The sequence below is a fragment of the Primulina huaijiensis genome, chromosome 6 (genome assembly GCF_012295235.1).
Source record: "Primulina huaijiensis isolate GDHJ02 chromosome 6, ASM1229523v2, whole genome shotgun sequence".
In the NCBI taxonomy this organism is placed as follows: Eukaryota; Viridiplantae; Streptophyta; class Magnoliopsida; order Lamiales; family Gesneriaceae; genus Primulina; species Primulina huaijiensis.
In genome coordinates, this window is record NC_133311.1 from 3,474,695 (window position 1) to 3,482,386 (window position 7,692).

Here is a 7,692-nt window from a genome sequence, read left to right on the forward strand (position 1 = left end):
CCCTAGAGACCAAGCCCAGCCCAGTCCTAAGCCCCCTGGCTGAGACAAAACTCCATGCGCACGCTGCACAGCCGCTCAATCGATGGCTTGGGAAGAGTCCTAGCTTGCTAGGACTCCTTCCCATCCGATGTGCTCGAGTCTTAGAGTGGCTAGGACTCCTTCCCTGACCCAACCATGACCCAGCCCAGCCCCGATCGCACCCAACCCGAGCCATGCATGGTTAACCCTTCCAAAACCGAGCCTTGATAAAAAAAAAAAACGTGCAAGTTTCGGTTCCAGCTTATTCAAATTCTTGTGCAGCCTATCTAGTGCTTTCTAGGACTCCTTAACTCGTGTAAAAAAAACCCATAATAATTCCTAATCATGGCAGCCCCCTCATGTAAACATATCTCATGTTTTGGATCAAATATCATGTTTTAAAACCCATGTTTTGAACAAAAACGAAATAAATAAAAGAGGTAACTTGTTTTTCATACTAATCATTTTTACATGCATATTATGATGTGATAGATGAGTAAAGGAAGAAATATGACGTGCCTTTGCATATTTAACGCACGAAAATCCATTGACGATGCGAAGAACGACGACGAGAAAACCCTAGGCTGAAAATTCCTAAAGAACCGAAGCTTTCCTCTTGTTGAATTTGTGTGTGCCATGTGATTTGGAGGAGGAGAAAGAGTCCTTGTAAGTTGTTTAGGGGTGAGGGGCGTGTGATGTTTGAATTATGGGGTGAGTTTAGTATTTTATATTTAATTAATACACTAATAATAGCTTAGACTCATTAACATGTTTAGTTAGGACCATTAAGCCCATTAGTGCATTAATAAAATATTTCGTTTAGTAAAGTTCGTGAAATTATTAACCGAGTTGTCAAAAAGTTTGTATTTTTGTTGAAAATTGAATACCGATAAAAATTACGTCTCGGCGTATAAAATCACCTCAAAACTCCTTTTTTTTCAAAAATAATAAAAAGCATCAACCTTATTTTAAATAATTAAAAACAATTATTTAATAAAATTATTTTCTATTTTTCAGTCATCGGTCTCCGTTCCTCGATCGTAACTTGAATAACCTTTAAAAATACATTTTAATGCATTCAAGTAGAAAACTACTTAAAAACTATATAAACATATCAACATAATCAATTTAGCAATTAAAATCAATTAATTAGCTATTTTCCACATTCCCTATATTTGTATGCAGTTGGATTATGTCGTCTTATTTTTGGACCTTACAATTATTATTTTTGGTTTTATCGTAAGCTACAAATACTTTTGGGTTCAACGATTATTATGGTATCGGAAAGTTTGGGAGTTTTATACTGTAGATTCCATAATTTAAGTAAGATAATTGGGGGGACAAATGACGGAGGGAGAAAATCAGTAAACAGAATTTGTGTATATTGGGATATTAGGCAAAAATATTGAAGTAATGTTATGAAAGAGTCGAGAAATACAAACTAAGAATATCGGAGTTCGTATAATTTTCGTAAACTTCAGTTTACAAGATTTGAGAAAAATATTATTTGGGGACTATATGAGGTAATTGCGAAATTTGGGGAAGTAAATTAAGAGAAAGAATTTCATTTTAGGTTGACACTGCAATTGCTGTGATTGCTAAGGTCCGGAAACCTCTATTTTTGAACTTTGTTTCTAAACCTTATAAGGATGAATTCATTTGGGGAAATATTTAAAGTTATTAAGAAACAACTCGTAGTGTCATAAAATAATTAATTCTTTTGAGATTATGAAATCGGGAATCCAAGTTCTAATTGGTGATCAAGAGTATAGTTGTTACTAGGAGACAATTATTTTGGGACCAATTGGAAATATGCATTGGGATTATGTAGTAAGTTTATTAGGTAAATAATAAAGATTTTATGGATACTAAGTTTTGTGGACTATTAGATTTATGGTGATAGATGGAACTGAAGCCTCATGGATAAATTTTCGAGTTTCAATATAGGAAATATTATTTTTGGGTCAAGGATTTACGTTGTGAATATTAAGTTTGGATTTTAGGAATGCTAAACACTTAAATTGAGATATGTAGGACCTTGAATTATCTTGACTACAGTAAGTTAAGGAATGACATTTCCGGGATAATGAAATTACTCTACCTTATGGGATAACAATTAAATAACTACCTTACGTGAAATAAATCACAAAATATAGATAAACATCGAGGAAAGTATAGCACAATAAGTTTTGTATTTACACGATACTAAGAGTAAAAATTATATTGGAATGTGGATAAATGTTTTCTTCCATAGGGCATTAAGATTTTGTAATTGTAAGTTCATAGGACATTATCTTGAATTCCGAGGTTTCATGTAAGTGTTCAATTGGATAGTGGGAATCATTTGTTTCCTACATCGCTTTCCCTTAGCTACTCTCTCCGGTCTGGCTATCAACAACTTCAAGTTCACTAAAGTGATGCACTTAAAACTGCATTTCAAAAAAATATGGGCATTATGAGTTTCTAGTGATTCCGTTTGTCTTGAAGAATGCTCCAGCAGTATTTATGGGCTTGATGATACCGAGTAACTAGGAGTATCTTGAAAAGTTCTTCCTTGTATTTATTGATGACATACCGGTATACTCTCGTGCCTTAAAGAGCATGCACAACATTTAAGGATCGTGTTGTTAACCTTAAGAAATCACCATTTGTAAGCTAAGTTGAACAAGCACGAGTTTTGGCTCGACATAGTTGTCTTCTTAGGACATGTTATATCCAAAGATGAGATATCAATGTATCATAGCAAGATCGAATCAGTGCTGAGTTTGGCACGACCGGAATCAACTCAAGAGATAAGAAATTTTCTAGGATTGGCATATTATTACCGGAGATTCATCTTAGGATATTCTTAGATTGCCAAGCCATCGACACAACTGACGTGTAAGAATGTGCAGTTCGAATGGACACGTGATTTTAAAAATAGTTTTAATGAACTGCGTCAACGATTGACAACTGTACTAGTTTTAGCTCTGCCATCTGGATCAAGAGGGTACATTGTGTACACTGATGCATAACTTCAAAGACTTAGGTTTGTTTTAACCCAGAATGGTCATTGTAACGTACCGTATCTTTTAAACTACTTTAAAATTTGCGAAAAAATAATTTTTTTTTAAAATAAATAGTAATAATTCAAAATGCGATAAAAGTAATACATAATAAAACCACATGCATCTTTAAAGTATAGCGTACATACTTGAAAATTGAACGTAATAATATAAACATAGACGTGCCATCATCATAAAAACTTTTCGTAAACATGCTTGCATCATACATACTTGAACATGCATAGCTTCATCATTTTGCGTAGAGATATGTTTCAAAGCAAGTGACCCATACATAATCGTGCCTTATCAGACTAAACCACAGTACAGGGCTGGTAGGGATGTCCACTACCGCATACATGAGATCACTGGTCATACTTTATCGAATGGATTGATCCCTGGTCATACTTTACCGATTTCCAATCCTGATCTAAATCCGGTCATACTTTACCGGAGTGGAGAGTTCACCGGCCACGTTCATCGACTTTCAAACCTGTTCATAATTGGTCACAAGACATTTAGCATATCTCAAAAACATAAAATATTTTCTTTTGCACGTCGAACATACTTACATGGTGTTGAGGGATTCGTTGGATCTCGTTTGGGGCCACTACTGCACATACTAACATGATTATCAAGAACTTAACTTCCATAACTTAGACGTAAAAGTCATGCTCACCACCCGAAAAGACAATTTACTTATGACGTTCTAAATCGCTCGGGACTTGACCTCATTTAAACATCGTACTAAAACATGACATCGAACCCAAACAAGCTATATATGGAGTGTGAGCATTTCCCAAACAATGGAAGACACGACAAACTCAACCTACAGAATTTCGCAAAGGCACGGACCCTGTTTAAGGGTCCGGCTCCGGCTCCGTGTAGACTCCAAAATTTCACACCTCGAAAGAAACAAGGGCACGGGCCCCGTGTCAGTGTCCGGCTCCGGGTCCATGTAGACTCTGGAAATGGTAAACCAACGGAAATCATTACGCTTGTGGCTTAATCCTCCTAACTCGATCATACGGACCGTGAACCAACATCTCGAAACACATCCTAATATGCTATGGCAATTATTCAAACTCCCATGACGCCTCAAAACCGACGCAATTCAAACCATGAACACGACATTTTGACACCAAAATGCTTCCTACGACTTCTAATACAACCAAGTGCCTATCGACACGAAACGAAGCACCAAAAATCATCCCAACGTCATACTCACAATACTTAAACACAGCAGCGATCACCAGACGGTTTCAAACGAAGCCTGCAAAAAATAAACTTCAAGAACACGTCAAGAACGCATTTTTATAAAATCACAGTTTGAGCAGTCCCACGAAAACAATCATAACTCACTCGTTTCTTGTCCAAAAATTACGAATTTACTGTCAAATCGAAGATATCAAAAAGTAATATGTTTTATATGGTGAAAACTTTTCGAGAAAATCAACCAAATTTTCACCGAAAACGAAATGACAGCAGACACGTTTTTAGATCTAAAAATTTTGATCCAAAAATCATTTCAAACGTTTTTTCTCAAACTTTCTCACATCATACATGGATTTTTACGCATAATAAATAACACAATACATATTATAACGAGATCGATGCAGAAACAATAGAATATACATGCCTTGATTTTTAAAAATACCGAAACGATGATACCGAAGCGGGAAGGATGCGAGGGTTGATTCGGGACGAACGTGGCACAATTTTCTTGAAGAAAAGTGGCCGAAAATTGCTGGAACGATGCAGAGAAAAGGGAGGCTGCCATGTACTCCAAGAACTGAAACATCTGCCTTTCGTTTTCTTAAAATGTGCTAGAATTTTTTTTTTTAAACCTCCCTAGCATCGGCCGAACCACAAAAATTACATAAAATATTTTGGACATCATTTTAAAATAAACACAACTAACTATATATTTGAGAAATACAGCCCATACTATAATCTCTCAAAAATCACTCATAAATAAATAAAAGTCATAAAAATATTCTTAACATAACTTAAAATCATAAATAATAACTAGTGCGGAAAACTAGCGTCGGTCCTCGGGTTATGTGCACCTTCAGTCCAGTCAGATCAACCACCAAGACCTCCATAAACATAATCATCATAATCACCTGCATCAATCACACCTAGTGAGTCTAAAGACTCAACACGTCATATCCTTGATAACAAGTAATACGTAATACAGTTCACATACAACAGTGAAAAATACTTGTACTTAAAATATCGTTTTCATGAAGATGCATAAATTTTAAACAAAACCATTTTCATGATGCATAAACTTTAAATAAAAACATTTTCATAATGATGCATCCTCTTTAAACATAAACATTTTCATAAACCTTTTCATAAACATTTTCATATCAACATAAACATATTCATATTCATATCCATATCCATATTCGTATCCATATTCATATTCATATTCATATTCATATTCGTGTATGTTGAATTCAGATCGTGATTGTGACTCGTATTCTTAATCTTAATGGGCGATGGATCCATCTAAAGAAACCACAGTACTGGGCGGCGGGGGACACCAGCAACACTCTCACCGGTCAACTGGGCCCTGGCCAACGTATTAACATATCATGGCATTGGAAATACGATCGTCGGGGCTCCCTCTGGGGCCTTTTCCCATAAATGGGCTCCCTCTGGGGCCTTCTCCCCTCACGACATCTCCAATCATATTCATCGTATTCGTATTCGTATCAACTGAAACACGATCGTCGGGCTCCCACTGGGACCATAACCCTCACGATATTTCCAACATGTAGTAGTCACAATCCTTCACATCCTTCAACATGTTATCATCACTTAATAAAAATCATGTATATACATATCGTTTTATTTTTGAAACCAAGCATGCAACATGTCTTTTAAATGTCTTCTTTAAATCATAAAAATCCCTTAGACATTTAAAAATCATAATTTAACATGTAAAAATTCATAAACATTTGAAATAATCAATTTAACCTCAAAACATTTAAAATAATATTTTGACATATTAAATCATAGACATATCAAATTCTTTAACCATTTAAAATATCATTTTAACGTACAAAATCCCATAAACGTTTAAAATATCATTTTAACATATAAGATTCCATAAACATCCATAACCATAGAAAGTAATCATATTAGCACATAAAACAGCATTCAGGGCACTGCCATGACCTTTACTAATTTCCCGGTGTAAAAAGACCGTTTTACCCCTGGACTCGACATTTTATGATTTCGACTTTTTTCATGGTTTCATGACTCTAACATGTCCCAAATAATTATTTAAGCCTACAAGAATTTTCTCATATTTTTATTTGGCTTAAAACGATGACTTTTAAATTAATCTTTTAAATGTGACGTATTAATGCGTTTTAATCCCGAATTAAACCAAACCTTAATATAAAATTCCCAAATTAAAAAATTAGACTTATAATAATTATTTAAGCTTAAACCTAATTTTTCATAATTTTATAAAGCTTAAAACTAGGCGTTTCAATTAACTCGTTTAATTAGCGTTTCGTGCGGCGATTAAATCACGAATAAATCCAAAACTCGTTATTTTGATCCCAAATTTTAAACATAACCTTTTTATGATTTATTCTACCCTTCCAAGTCATGAGCCACCCCCGTGGACCCATGGATTCATTTATAGCCTTTTAAAATTTCGTTTTTGACACACTAACGAACCCACCGAGCCATCTCCTAATTTACTCGAGCCACGCCCGAGCCACCTTGAACCAAAACCTAGCCAACCCACCTAAGGACCCTATTGACCAAGCCCAGCACGAAAACTCAGCCCTGGCAAGACCAAAACGCTTCTGCCCCACAACCCAATTTCCTGCATGTGTATGTACGTGAGTTACCTTGGACATTAGGACTCCCACCTAGTCTAGGACTCCTCCCAACCCTTAACCATTGAGCCACCCTGACCCTAACTGACCCTGGACCACGCCCAGACCATACCCAGACCAACCCAGCCCCTAGAACCCAGCAACGAACCTCCTGGATTCAAAAACACAACCTGCGCGCGAGTTGCTTTCCCTTGCGCTTCCTCACGTTTCGTTCAACCAGCAGCGTGCCCACTACTCCGGCCCATGATCCGACCCCTGTCCATTATCCTAGGACCACTACGGACCACCTAGCTCAGCCCAAACCGAGCCACGGCCCCTGCAATTCTCGGCCACCAGAATTCACGCGTGGAGAGTCCCTTCACGCAGGGACTCTTCCAGCCAACTAAGCGCGAGTCCTAGCCTCCTAGGACTCTACCAGACCCTCACACCTGACCATCCTCGAGCCTCATCCAGCCCTGGCCAAAGCCCCAAGCCCCATGCAAGGAAATCGAGACATAGCATCTCAACAAACACACAACTCCACTCACGGTTCTTCCCATCTTGGCCCACGGGTTTCAGTTTATTCTTTTTCTTATGCAGCCTTTTGGGGTGTTTTAGGACCCCTTAAACTTGTGTAAAACATGGCCCTAACACATCCTAATCATGGCAGACCCTAGGTAGATGTAATTCATGGTTTTTTTTTTTGGATCAAAATACATGTTTTAAAAATCACTCAACATGCCTATCCGAAAATCTTCAAAATTGCAATTTGTTTTCATGCAAATTCA